Here is a 15,599-nt window from a genome sequence, read left to right as displayed (position 1 = left end):
GCGCGCACACACACTGCGAGGGAGGGACGCGCGCGCGCACACACACTGCGAGGGAGGGACGCGCGCACACTCACTGCGCGGGAGGGACGCGCGCACACTCACTGCGAGGGAGGGACGCGCGCGCGCGCACACACTGCGAGGGAGGGACGCGCGCACACTCACTGCGAGGGGGGGACGCGCGCGCGCACACACTGCGAGGGAGGGACGCGCGCGCGCACACACACTGCGAGGGAGGGACGCGCGCGGGCGCACACACTGCGAGGTAGGGACGCACGCGCGCGCACACACTGCGAGGGAGGGACGCGCGCACACTCACTGCGAGGGAGGGACGCGCGCGCGCACACACTGCGAGGGAGGGACGCGCGCGTGCGCACGCTCTGCGATGGAGGGACGCGCGCACACTCACTGCGCGGGAGGGACGCGCGCACACTCACTGCGAGGGAGGGACGCGCGCGCGCACACACACTGCGAGGGAGGGACGCGCGCGCGCACACACACTGCGAGGGAGGGACGCGCGCGCGCACACACACTGCGAGGGAGGGACGCGCGCACACTCACTGCGCGGGGGGGACGCGCGCACACTCACTGCGCGGGGGGGACGCGCGCACACTCACTGCGCGGGGGGGACGCGCGCACACTCACTGCGCGGGGGGGACACGCGCACACTCACTGCGCGGGGGAACGCGCGCACACTCACTGCGCGGGGGGGACGCGCGCACACTCACAGCGCGGGGGGGACGCGCGCACACTCACCGCGCGGGAGGTGCGCGCACACTCACCGCGCGGGAGGGGCGCGCACACTCACCGCGCGGGAGGGGCGCGCACACTCTCCGCGCGGGAGGGGCGCGCACACTCACTGCGCGGGGGGGACGCGCGCACACTCACTGCGCGGGGGGGACACGCGCACACTCACTGCGCGGGGGAACGTGCGCACACTCACTGCGCGGGGGGGGACGCGCGCACACTCACAGCGCGGGGGGGACGCGCGCACACTCACCGCGCGGGAGGTGCGCGCACACTCACCGCGCGGGAGGGGCGCGCACACTCACCGCGCGGGAGGGGCGCGCACACTCACCGCGCGGGAGGGGCGCGCACACTCTCCGCGCGGGAGGGGCGCGCACACTCACCGCGCGGGAGGGGCGCGCACACTCACCGCGCGGGAGAGGCGCGCACACTCCGCGCGGGAGGGGCGCGCACACTCACCGCGCGGGAGGGGCGCGCACACTCACCGCGCGGGAGGGACGCGCACACTCACCGCGCGGGAGGGACGCGCACACTCACCGCGCGGGAGGGACGCGCACACTCACCGCGCGGGAGGGACGCGCACACTCACCGCGCGGGAGGGACGCGCACACTCACCGCGCGGGAGGGACGCGCACACTCACCGCGCGGGAGGGACGCGCACACTCACCGCGCGGGAGGGACGCGCACACTCACCGCGCGGGAGGGACGCGCACACTCACCGCGCGGGAGGGACGCGCACACTCACCGCGAGGGAGGGACGCGCACACTCACCGCGAGGGGGGACGCGCACACTCACCGCGAGGGAGGGACGCGCACACTCACCGCGCGGGGGGACCCGCACACTCACTGCGCGCGAGGGACGCGCACACTCACTGCGCGCGAGGGACGCGCACACTCACTGCGCGCGAGGGTCGCGCACACTCACTGCGCGCGAGGGTCGCGCACACTCACTGCGCGCGAGGGATGCGCACACTCACTGCGCGCGAGGGACACGCACACTCACAGCAAGGGAGGGATCCACATACACACAGCGAGGGAGGGACACACACAAACACGAGAGAGGGATAAGCACATACAGCGAGGGAGGGACACACGCACACAGCGAGTGAGGGACACACACAAACACGAGGGAGGGACACGAACACACACACAGCATAAGGGACACACACACAGCGAGAGCGACGCGCATGCAATGAGAGAGGGTCACGCGCACACACACACACTCACACTCACAAAGCGAGGGAGGGACACACAGACACACAGTTAGTGAGTGAGTGATACGCATACACACACAAACAGAGCGAGGGGAGGACACCCTCACACACTGCAAGAGGGCCATAAATAATCACAGCAAGAGGAGCACACACACGCACACACAGCGAGGGACGGACACGCACACACACACAGCGAGGGAGGGACATGCACACACACAGCGAGGGAGGGACACGCACACAAACAGCGAGGGAGAGACACACACACATACACACACCGTGGGAGGGACACGCACACACACACAGCGAGAGAGAGAGACACACACACACATACACACACCGAGGGAGGGATACGCACACACACACAGCGAGAGAGAGAGAGAGAGAGACACACACACACACACCCCGAGGGAGGGACACGCACACACACCGAGGGAGGGACACGCACACACACAGCGAGGGAGGGAGATGCATACACACTGCAAGTGGGAGACACGCACAAACTGCAAGGGAGGGACACACACGCTCACTGCAAGGGAGAGACACGCACACACAAACACACACACACACAACGAAGGAGGGACACGCACTCACACAGCGAGGGAGGGACACACACACACACAGCGAGGGAGGGACACACACACACACAGCGAGGGAGGGACACACACACACACAAACACACACACACACACACACACACACAGCGAGGGAGGGACACACACACACACAGCGAGGGAGGGACACACACACACACAGCGAGGGAGGGACACACACACACACACACACACACAAACACACACACACACACACACACACACAGCGAGGGAGGGACACACACACACAGCGAGGGAGGGTCACACACACACACACACACACACACACACACACACACAGCGAGGGAGGGACACACACACACACAAACACACACACAGCGAGGGAGGGACGGACACACACACAGCGAGGGAGGGACATACACACACACACACACACACACACAGCGAGGGAGGGACACACACACAGCGAGGGAGGGACACACACACACACACACACACAGTGAGGGGTCACGCACACAGTGAGGGAGGGACGCGCACACTCACTGCGCGGGAGGGACGCGCACACTCACTGCGCGGGAGGGACGCACACACTCACTGCGCGGGAGGGACGCGCACACTCACTGCGCGGGAGGGACGCGCACACTCACTGCGCGGGAGGGACGCGCACACTCACTGCGCGGGAGGGACGCGCACACTCACTGCGCGGGAGGGACGCGCACACTCACTGCGAGGGAGGGACGCGCACACTCACTGCGAGGGAGGGACGCGCACACTCACTGCGAGGGAGGGACGCGCACACTCACTGCGAGGGAGGGACGCGCACACTCACTGCGAGGGGGGGATGCGCACACTCACTGCGAGGGGGGGACGCGCACACTCACTGCGAGGGGGGGACGCGCACACTCACTGCGAGGGGTACGCGCACACTCACTGCGAGGGGGGGACGCGCACACTCACTGCGAGGGGGGGACGCGCACACTCACTGCGAGGGGGGGACGCGCACACTCACTGCGAGGGGGGGACGCGCACACTCACTGCGAGGGGGGGACGCGCACACTCACTGCGAGGGGGGGACGCGCACACTCACTGCGAGGGGGGGACGCGCACACTCACTGCGAGGGGGGACGCGCACACTCACAGCGCCGGGGGACGCGCACACTCACCGCGCGCGAGGGACGCGCACACTCACCGCGCGCGAGGGACGCGCACACTCACCGCGCGGGAGGGACGCGCACACTCACCGCGCGGGAGGGGCGCGCACACTCACCGCGCGGGATGGACTCGCACACTCACCGCGCGGGAGGGACGCGCACACTCACCGCGCGGGAGGGACGCGCACACTCACCGCGCGGGAGGGACGCGCACACTCACCGCGCGGGAGGGACGCGCACACTCACCGCGCGGGAGGGACGCGCACACTCACCGCCCGGGAGGGACGCGCACACTCACCGCGCGGGAGGGACGCGCACACTCACCGCGCGGGAGGGGCGCGCACACTCACCGCGCGGGATGGACTCGCACACTCACCGCGCGGGAGGGACGCGCACACTCACCGCGCGGGAGGGACGCGCACACTCACCGCGCGGGAGGGACGCGCACACTCACCGCGCGGGAGGGACGCGCACACTCACCGCGCGGGAGGGACGCGCACACTCACCGCCCGGGAGGGACGCGCACACTCACCGCCCGGGAGGGACGCGCACACTCACCGCCCGGGAGGGACGCGCACACTCACCGCGCGGGAGGGACGCGCACACTCACCGCGCGGGAGGGACGCGCACACTCACCGCGCGGGAGGGACGCGCACACTCACCGCGCGGGAGGGACGCGCACACTCACCGCGCGGGAGGGACGCGCACACTCACCGCGAGGGAGGGACACGCACACTCACCGCGAGGGGGGACGCGCACACTCACTGCGAGGGAGGGACGCGCACACTCACTGCGAGGGAGGGACGCGCACACTCACTGCGCGGGGGGACGCGCACACTCACTGCGCGCGAGGGACGCGCACACTCACTGCGCGCGAGGGTCGCGCACACTCACTGCGCGCGAGGGATGCGCACACTCACTGCGCGCGAGGGACACGCACACTCACAGCAAGGGAGGGATCCACATACACACAGCGAGGGAGTGACACACACAAACACGAGAGAGGGATAAGCACATACAGCGAGGGAGGGACACACGCACACAGCGAGTGAGGGACACACACAAACACGAGGGAGGGACACGAACACACACACAGCATAAGGGACACACACACAGCGAGAGCGACGCGCATGCAATGAGGGTCACGCGCACACACACACACTCACTCTCACAAAGCGAGGGAGGGACACACAGACACACAGTTTTTGAGTGAGTGATACGCATACACACACAAACAGAGCGAGGGGAGGACACCCTCACACACTGCAAGAGGGCCATAAATAATCACAGCAAGAGGAGCACACACACGCACACACAGCGAGGGACGGACACGCACACACACACAGCGAGGGAGGGACATGCACACACACAGCGAGGGAGGGACACGCACACACACAGCGAGGGAGAGACACACACACATACACACACACACCGAGGGAGGGATACGCACACACACACAGCGAGAGAGAGAGAGAGAGACACACACACACACACCCCGAGGGAGGGACACGCACACACACCGAGGGAGGGACACGCACACACACAGCGAGGGAGGGAGATGCATACACACTGCAAGTGGGAGACACGCACAAACTGCAAGGGAGGGACACACACGCTCACTGCAAGGGAGGGACACACACACACACACACACACACACACACACACACACACACAGCGAGGGAGGGACACACACACACAGCGAGGGAGGGACACACACACACAGCGAGGGAGGGACACACACACACACAGCGAGGGAGGGACACACACACACACACACACACACACAGCGAGGGAGGGACACACACACACACACACACGGACACACACACACACACACACAGCGAGGGAGGGACGGACACACACACAGCGAGGGAGGGACACACACACACACACACACACACACACACACACACAGCGAGGGAGGGACGGACACACACACAGCGAGGGAGGCACACACACACACACACACACAGCGAGGGAGGGACACACACACACACAGCGAGGGAGGGACACACACACACACACACACACACACAGCGAGGGAGGGACACACACACACACACACACGGACACACACACACACACACACAGCGAGGGAGGGACGGACACACACACAGCGAGGGAGGGACACACACACACACACACACACACACACACACACACAGCGAGGGAGGGACGGACACACACACAGCGAGGGAGGCACACACACACACACACACACAGCGAGGGAGGGACACACACACACAGCGAGGGAGGGACACACACACACAGCGAGGGAGGGACACACACACACACAGCGAGGGAGGGACACACACACACACACACACACACACAGCGAGGGAGGGACACACACACACACACACACACACACACACACACACACACACAGCGAGGGAGGGACGGACACACATACAGCGAGGGAGGGGGACACACACACACACACACACACACACACAGCGAGGGAGGGACGGACACACACACAGCGAGGGAGGGACACACACACACACACACACACACACACACACACAGCGAGGGAGGGACACACACACAGCGAGGGAGGGACACACACACACACACACACACACACACACACACAGTGAGGGGTCACGCACACAGTGAGGGAGGGACGCGCACGCACACACACACACACATACACGAGGGAGGGACGCGCACACTCACTGCGAGGGAGGGACGCGCACACTCACTGCGAGGGAGGGACGCGCACGCACACACACACACACATACACGAGGGAGGGACGCGCACACTCACTGTGAGGGAGGGACGCGCACACTCACTGCGAGGGAGGGACGCGCACACTCACTGCGAGGGAGGGACGCGCACACTCACTGCGAGGGAGGGACGCGCACACTCACTGCGAGGGAGGGACGCGCGCAAACACGAGAGAGGGATAAGCACATACAGCGAGGGAGGGACACACGCACACAGCAAGTGAGGGACACGGACACACGCACAGCATAAGGGACACACACACAGCGAGAGCGACGCGCACACAATGAGAGAGGGTCACGCGCACACACACACACTCACAAAGCGAGGGAGGGACACACAGACACACAGTTAGTGAGTGAGTTATACGCATACACACACAAAAAGAGCGAGGGGAGGACACCCTCACACACTGCAAGAGGGCCATTAATAATCACAGCAAGAGGAGCACACACACACACACACACACACAGCGTGGGTGGGACACGCACACACACAGCGAGGTTGAGACACGCACACACACAGCGAGGTTGAGACACGCAGACACAGCGAGGGTGGGACATGTGCTCAGAAAGCGAGAGGGGACACACACAGACAGTGAGGGAGGGAGACATGCAGACATATGCACACACAAACACACACACACACACACACAGAGTGAGGGAGGGATGCGCACGCGCACACAGTGAGGGAGGGACACGCTCACACATACAGTGAGGAGAGTTACACTCACACAGCGAGGGAAGGGGACACACACGCATACACACACACACACAGAACAATGGAGGGACACGTGCACACACAGTGATGTATCTCCTCGGACGTGTAATCGTCCAGCTCTCACTCCAGTCTGCTCCCTCACAGGGTCACCGTCTCTGTGACTCCCAGGTACAACTAGGCCTCAATCCTCAGTGCTGATTTCGATTCTCCCAGGTGTGAGTCAGCTTCAAGCCCCTGCTCCAGGTTGCTCCCTCACACGGTCCCTCCCTCTGTGACTTGGTGCTGATTTCGAGCCTCCTGCTCTGCTTTTTATCCAAATCCAAGTCCCAGTCGGCCTTGATCCTCGCTGCTGATTTATATTCTCCCGCTCTGTGCTGCTCTCTCTCAGGTTCCCTCCCCTTGTGATTCCCAGGTAATGGTAGGCCTCAAGCCTCAGCTGAGATTTATAACATCCCATTCCACACTGCTCTCTAACAGGATCGCCGTTGTACCTGGAAGACAGTGGGAAAGAGGAGCATTAGACAGAGTAGAGGGTGTTACAGTGATTGAGGGAGCTGTAGGGGATGAAACAGGTTATCTGGGGAGCTAGGCTGACCTGCAGTAACTAAAGAACGTTACTGGAAGATACAGCGAGAGTTTGAGACACTGAAGAAGGCAAAGGAAATAGAGAGATGGTGGATTGTTCATGACGGAGCTTTGTAGAGTCGAAAGGGCTTCAAAGTTTGGGAGAAGATTTGTAGCTCAGGAGCTCGTTGTTGTGGTTCTGTTCGCCGAGTTGGGAATTTGTGTTGCAGACGTTTCGTCCCCTGTCTAGGTGACATCCTCAGTGCTTGGGAGCCTCCCGTGAAGCGCTTCTGTGCTGTTTCCTCCAGCATTTATAGTGGTTTGAATCTGCTGCTTCCGGTTGTCACTTCCAGCTGTCCGCTGCAGTGGCCGGTATATTGGGTCCAGGTCGATGTGCTTATTGATTGAATCTGTGGATGAGTGCCATGCCTCTAGGAATTCCCTGGCTGTTCTCTGTTTGGCTTGTCCTATAATACTAGTTTTGTACCAGTCGAATTCATGTTGCTTGTCACCTGCGTGTGTGGCTACGAAGGATAGCTGGTCGTGTCGTTTCATAGCTAGTTGGTGTTCATGGATACAGATCGTTAGCTGTCTTCCTGTTTGTCCTATGTAGTGTTTTGTGCAGTCCTTGCATGGGATTTTGTACACTACATTGGTTTTGCTCATGTTGGGTATTGGGTCCTTCGTCCTGGTGAGTTGTTGTCTGAGAGTGGCTGTTGGTTTGTGTGCTGTTATCAGTCCTAGTGGTCGCAGTAGTCTGGCTGTCAGTTCCGAAATGTTCTTGATGTATGGTAGTGTGGCTAGTCCTTTGGGTCGTGGCATGTCCTCGTTCCATTGTCTTTCCCTGAGGCATCTGTGGATGAAATTGTGTGGAGTTTGACCCCACCCCGCAGCTCACCAATAGGATAAACAACACACTGAGAAACCTACAAAAACAAAACGGACAGATAACCAGATTTGACCTACACAGAATGAGACCTGAAAGCAACAACACCCTCAGATTCTATGGACTACATAAAGTGCACAAACCAGCCATCCCACTCAGACCCATAGTATCACTCCCAGGGACACCATCACACAAACTGGTTAAAGAACTACAGCAGAAACTGAAACACCTGATCAGCGGATCCAGACAATCTGTACAATCAACACAGGAATTCTTGGACATCATCAGAAATATACACATAGACAAGGAAGAAACCATGGTCTCATTCGATGTAACGGCACTGTTCACCTCTATCGACAAAACCCTAGCCAGGGAAACAATAGCCAACCTGCTGGACATACAGAACAGACAACAGGACGTTGAACCTATCAACAAAGACGGCATACTTAAACTACTGGACTTGTGCCTCACAACACACTTCACATTCAACAACGAAATATATGAACAAATCAACGGCACACCCATGGGCTCACCGATCTCTGGACTCATAGCAGAAGCGGCAATGCAAAGATTAGAACAAACAGTCTTACCGCAAATTCAACCCAAACTCTGGGTCAGATATGTAGATGACACCTTTGTAATCATTAAAAACACAGAAATATAGAACACACACCGGATCATCAACGCCACACTCACAGGAATCCAATTCACTAGAGAGGAAGAAAAGGACAACCAACTCCCATTCCTAGACGTGACTGTACAGAGAACACCGAACGGAGAATTCACCACAAAGGTATACACGAAAGCCACAAACACACAGACCGAGTCCTGAACTATGAAAGCAATCACCCCAACAAACACAAAGGTAGTTGCATCAAGACATTGTTCAAAAGGGCCACAACACACTGCAGTACATCAGAACTGCAAAAAGAGGAAGAAGAACACCTATACAATGTATTCACCAAAAACGGATACCCCCACAATTTCATTAGGGATTGTCTGTATGGATTTGCTACACGACTGTCCTCTGATATTGATGAGGGCAGTGCAGATGATGTGGTTTATATGGAGTTCATTAAGGTCTTTGACAAGGTCCCACACGGAAGGCTGGTCCAAAAGGGAAGATCCCATGGGATCCAAGGTAAGTTGGTAAATTGGGTCCACAATTGGTGGAGGGTTGGTTTTGTGATTGAAAGCCTTTGCCCAGCGGGTGTACCACAGGGATCTGTGCAGGAACCATTGCTGTTCATTATGGACATTAATCACTCGGATGTGAAAGCAGAAGGTAACATTAGTAGGTTTGCAGATGACATGACAGGTGAGGGTGTTGTCCACAGTGAGGGGGATGGTCTCAGGCTGCAGTCTGATATCGATCAGATGATAAACTGAGCAGAGTAATGGCAGACGGAGTTTACTTCTGATCACTGTGAGGTAATGCACAGTGGGAAGTCTCATAAGCGAAGGGTATACATCATGAATGGTAGGTCCTCCTGGAGAACTGAGGAATACAGGGACCTTGGTGGGCAAGTCCCTGGATGTCTGAAGGTGTCAGCACAGGTAGACAGGGTGGGGAATACACCTGAACTGGGAACAGGAGGGGGACCCACATCCTGGTGGGGAACGTTGCTGGAGCTGCTCGAGAGGATTTAAACTCGTCTGGCAGGGCTGGGTGACCCCAAAGAGTCGTAAGGCCAGAAAGAAAGTTGAAGCTGGTACAAATGTTCAAGAGAGGAATATAAGGAGACAAGGGAGGGCAAGGACATAGCAGACAATTAGGGCAAACTGGTGGATTAAACTGCAGTTATTTCAATACAAAGGGCCAGACAGATAAGGCAGATGAACCCAGAGCATGGATGGGAACATGGGATTGGGATCCCATAGATATTACAGAAACACAGCTGAGGGAGCAACAGGAGCAGCAGCTCAATGTTCCGGAGACAGATACTTCAGGAAGGATAGAACAGGAGGGAAAACAGGAGGAGAGCGGGTGGGTTTGATTGGGGGAAACATCCCAGCAGTACCTAGAGGGAGGATTCATGTAGGATCGCCCAGTTAAACGATATTAGTGGAACCGAGAAATAAAAATTGGTCATTAGTTTTCTACGGTCAGACTACAGCGATAGGCAACGGGAGATGGAGGAGCAAATATGTCAGGAGATTTCAGATATCTCTTAGAATAATAGGGTTGTAATGATAGGGGATCTTAACCGTTCCAAACCTGGACTGGGATTGCTACTAAGTTAAGCATTTGGATGGAAGGAATTTGTTTAGTGTGTTCCGAAAACTCCCAGTCATTATGTAAATGGCCCAACTGGAGAATGGGGATAAACCTGACCTCCCCTTGGGAAACAAGGTCGGGAACAGGACTGAGGTGTTAGTGGGGGAGCACTTTGGAAAGTTACCACAATTGTATTAGTTTGAAAATAGCGATGGAAAAGGACAGGCCTGGTCCACAAGTTAAAGTTATTCAATGGAGCAAGATAGTATTAGACAGGAATTTTTAAAGTAGATCTGGGAAGGCTATTTGCAGATAAAGGGAAGTCTGGCAAGTAGGAATATTTTAAAACCGAGATAAAAGGAGCGTTCAGCGCCAGCATGTTCCTGTTAGTGTGCAGCTCAATGCTGACTGAATTAGGAAACACTGGCTGAGTTTCGAGGCTGTGGTCAAGGAAAAAAAGGGGTCACATGTCAGATATAACTGGCTGACTCAAGGGAATCCCTTCAGGAGCATTGGGACTGTAGAAATACACTTAGGATGGAAATCAGGAATGTAAAAAGGGGACACGAGATCGCTTTGGCAGAGAAAGTTAAGGAGAATCCAAAGAGACTCTACAAGTGTATTAAGAGCAAAAGAAGAGCTCGGGACAAACCCGGTCTCCTTAATGATCAATGAAGGCAACGATGTGTGAAACGACAAGATCCAAAACAAATATTTCACTTTGGAACTTACTGTGGATAAAGACTGGGGGGCTCGGGGAACTAAACAGTGTTTGGCCTGACCACTATTGGAATAATGTGTGTAATTCTGGTCTCAATGCCATCGGAAGGATGTCGTGGAACATGAAAGGGTTCAGAAGAAATGACCAAAGATGTTGCCAGGGTTGGAGGGTTTGTGCTTCAGGGAAAAGCCTGAATAGGCTGGGGCTGTTTTCAGTTGAACATGGGAGGCTGAGGAGTGAACCGATAAAAGGGGTTTAAAATCATGGTGGGCATCGACAGGGTCAATAGACAAGGTCATGTCCCCAGGCGAGGGAAACTTTTCAAAGGGGTCTAAAGGACAACTGGCTCTCACAGAGTGGATGGAATAAGCTGCCAGAGCAAATAGTGGAGGCTGATAGAAATACATTTAAAAGGCATGTGGATGGGTGTATGAATAGCAAAGGTTTATGGGGATATTGGGAAAATTGTGGCAAATGTGACTAGAAATGTCATGCAGGAGTTGGTCCGAAGGGCCTGTTTCGTGCTGTACATCTCTATGACTCAATGTCTTGAAATGAGTCCACATTATAGAAAAGGAGGTGCTCAAGGTTTTAAAACACAAAGGTAGATAAATCCCCAGGACCTGATCAAATGGATCTCAGGACATTGTGGGAAGCTGGTGAAGAAATTGTAGGCCCCCTAGCAGATATATTTGTACCATAGAGAGCTATGTGTGATAGGCAGGTAGACTGGAGGGTGGCATTGTGGACAGTGAAGGTTTTCTGAGATTACAAAGGGATCCTGATGAAATGTGTGAATGGCTGAAAAACTGTAGATGGAGTTCAATCTGAATAAATGCGAGGAAATGCATTTGGTACAACAAACACATGCAGGACTTATACAATTAATGGCAAAACCTTCGGTAGTGTTGTAGAACAGAGAGAACTCAGGGTTCAGCTACATAATTCTTTGAAGTTTGCAACATGGAGAGACAGGATAGTTTAAAAAAAGGTGCTGGCCTCACTTGCTTTCATTGCTCAGTCCTTTGGATATCGGAGTTGGGAAGTCGCATTGAGATTATACAGGCCATTGGTGAGTCCTCTTCTGGAATACTGTGTCCAGTTCTGGTCGCCCAGTTATAGGAAGGATATTATTAAGTTGGAAAGGGTTGAGAGGAGGTTTACTGGGATGTGGCTGGGTACAAAAGGCTTCAGTATAAAGAAAGGCTGAATAGGTTGGTATTTTTCACTGAAACCTGAATGTTGACAGATGACCACATAGAAGTTTATAAAATCATGAGGGGATCGATAGAGTTAATGGGAGTTATATTTCCCCTTGGACAGGGGAGTTTCAAGACAAGGCACTACATTTTTAAGTTTAGAGGAGAGACATTTTAAAAAAAGACATGAGGCACATTGTTACACAGAGGGTGGGTTGTGTGTGAAATGAACTTCCTAAGGAAGGGGTGAACATGGGGACAATTACAATGTTCAAAAGACATTTGGATTAGTACAGGAATAGGAAAGGTTTGAAGGGATATGACCCAGGAACAGGCAGGTGGGATGAGATCCGTTTTAGAGTATGGTTAGCGTTAACTGAACAGTGCGGTATGACTCCGACTATGAATATAATCTTTTGTCATTAATTAAGAAAGGCTACAAGAGAAAGCCAGGGAACTACAGACTGATGAGCGAGACATCAGGGTGGGTCAGTTGTTCGAGGTCATTCTGAGAGGTAGGCCTTGGAAAGACAAGGCCTAATTACAGACAGCCAGCATGGCTTTGTGCGTGGGATAACATGTCCCACAAACTTGACTGGAGTTTGCTCAAGATGTGACCAAAAAGATAGATGAAGGCAGAGCAACAGACGTTGTTTCTGGCTTCTGCAAACCCTTGTTCAGGGTGTAACATGATACATTGGTTAGTAAGGTTAGATCACAAGGGATCAGGGAGAGCTAGCCAACTGGATACAAAATGGGATGACAGTGGGAGACAGAGGGTGGGGGGAGAGGGTTGTTGTTCAGACTGGGGCCTCTGACCAGCGGTGTGCTGTAAGGACTGGTGCTGGGACCACTGTTGTGCACCACTTACATAAACAACTAGAGTGAAAATATAGGTGTCCCTGTTAGTATGTTTATGGATACCAAGATTAGTGGAAGAGTGGGCAGAGAATATAGTTATCGAAGGGGATGTTAATCAACTGGGCCAAGGAATGAAAGATGGAATTTAATTCAGGTATTGGATTTAGTTCAGACAAACCAGGGAGGACTAACACGGGTAATGGTTGGGCCCTGGGCAGTATTTTAGAAAAAAAGAGACACCAGGGGGTGCAGTTACATTGTTCCTTGGACTGGCATCACAGGGCGACAGGGTGTTGAAAGCGGCAATTGGCACACTTGTCTTCATTGGTCAGAGCATTGAGAACATGAGTTGGAGATATTGGTAACACTGTCGTCAATATTTCTCCTGGGCAGAGGAGGCCACGGGGTGACCTTATAAAGGTTTATGAAACTATGTATAGTCTAAGTAAGGTAAATTGCCAAGGGTAGGTGAGTCCAAAGCTAGAGGCATAAACGTGAGGTAAGAGAACAAGGATTTAAAGAGGGAGCTGAGGGGCAACATTATCCACAGAGGATGGTGCATGGATGGAATGGACTGCCAGAGGAAATGGTGAAAATAAGTACAATTACAACACGGAAAAGACACTCGGGCAGGTACATGGAGAGGAGAAGGTTTGAAGGGATATGGGCCAAACACAGGCAATTCCGACTCATTCCATTTAGGAAATCTCAGCCGAAAAGTCATGCAGCACAGAAACAGACCCGATGTCTCCAGTTCATGGAGGAGGAGACTATCGAGACAAGGCATGTTGTAGAGACTGAAGCAAGTTACAGCGATACGAATGGTCATCTGGATTAGAGGTTTCAAATATGTGAAATAATTGGTGAGAGGGGAGGACATGACAGAACATGAACTGCTATAGAAGTTAGAATGATTAAAGGCACTGGTCATCAATACAAGCCATAGATACAGTGTTGGAGAGGGAATAGGGAACAGAAAGATCCCAGGCAGCATTACCACTCTCTCGTGGGAGGCCTGCTTTCCCCTCAGTTGTTCTGATGCTCCCTAAGAAAGCACAGGCCTGGACTGATAACTGGGAACTCTCGATGCTGTCTCATTACAACAAAACTTGCAGCAGGCGTGGTGATTGAGCCTGGGGTGTGTCTGTACTGTGCTCCCCCTGCAGCACTTTCTCTATGTCATGTCTTGTTAGCTGATGTTTGGATCCCTCTGCTCTGTGCACTGGAATGATCTTACCTGGCAGCAGGATTTATTGAAGACTCCCGACCTCCCTGACTTTGTCTTTCTGGCTGACCAACCATCGTCCCAACCAGTCGTTGGCCAGTCTATTGAGTCAAGAACACCATGGGTACCTGTAGAAGACACAGAAATAGGCAAAATGGGAAATTAGACGAATGCTTTGAAGGTTACACATACAGAATGGCACTGAGCCCACAGAGATCTGGAAAATCCTGACCTGTGTTGCCTCATCTCTCTGGAGTGGAGAATTCTGTTGGCTTATGATCTGGAGTAGCTTCAAAAGTGAGAGACGCTGACAGAGGGATCAATTAGACCCACACAGTGAGGGATACCACATGGAGAGGTACTGAGTCACATCACCAGAGTGCCGGCTCAAACAATTGTGCAGGAAGAAAGAGTTTTGATTCATGTTGCACTGTGATATACAAACTGTGAGCAGGTGAAGTGATGGCCTAGTGGCATTATTGTGTGAGAATTTATCCAGAAACTCAGGTTGGCGGACCGGCCGCTGCTCGGTCCTCCAGTCCAGCCCCTTCCTCCCAATTGCAGAGTTGATTCAGGCGTGACTCAGCAGGCTCAGGGACAAGGGAAGTTAGAGTCGATGCCTTGTGATATCTTGAAACTATCCCGAATCTTGGATCGAGAGGCCTGAGAGGTGCAGGTGTCCCGAAGATATTCCCTAAAGTGCTCTGCTCGGAGGTGTCCAGTCTCCCCAATGTAGAGGAGACCGCATCGGGAGCAACGGATACAATAAATGATATTACTGGATGTGCAGGCAAAACTTTGAGGTAATTGGAAGGC

The 15,599-nt window shown here is 55.3% G+C and overlaps 1 long non-coding RNA gene across 1 annotated transcript; it reads right to left on the bottom strand.

The window, feature by feature from the left end:
* Positions 1-8,449: 8,449 nt before the first annotated feature.
* On the bottom strand, positions 8,450-15,098 carry LOC140470105 (uncharacterized). Its single transcript, XR_011956371.1, has 3 exons — positions 15,016-15,098; positions 14,796-14,911; positions 8,450-8,599 (listed from the first exon to the last, which is right to left on the bottom strand). It is a non-coding gene; the product is annotated as an uncharacterized lncRNA (long non-coding RNA).
* Positions 15,099-15,599: the final 501 nt, after the last annotated feature.

This window comes from Chiloscyllium punctatum, chromosome 50 (assembly GCF_047496795.1).
Source record: "Chiloscyllium punctatum isolate Juve2018m chromosome 50, sChiPun1.3, whole genome shotgun sequence".
NCBI classification, from domain to species: Eukaryota; Metazoa; Chordata; class Chondrichthyes; order Orectolobiformes; family Hemiscylliidae; genus Chiloscyllium; species Chiloscyllium punctatum.
Note: the sequence above shows the minus strand (reverse complement) of the source record. Positions and strands in the feature narration are given on the sequence as shown.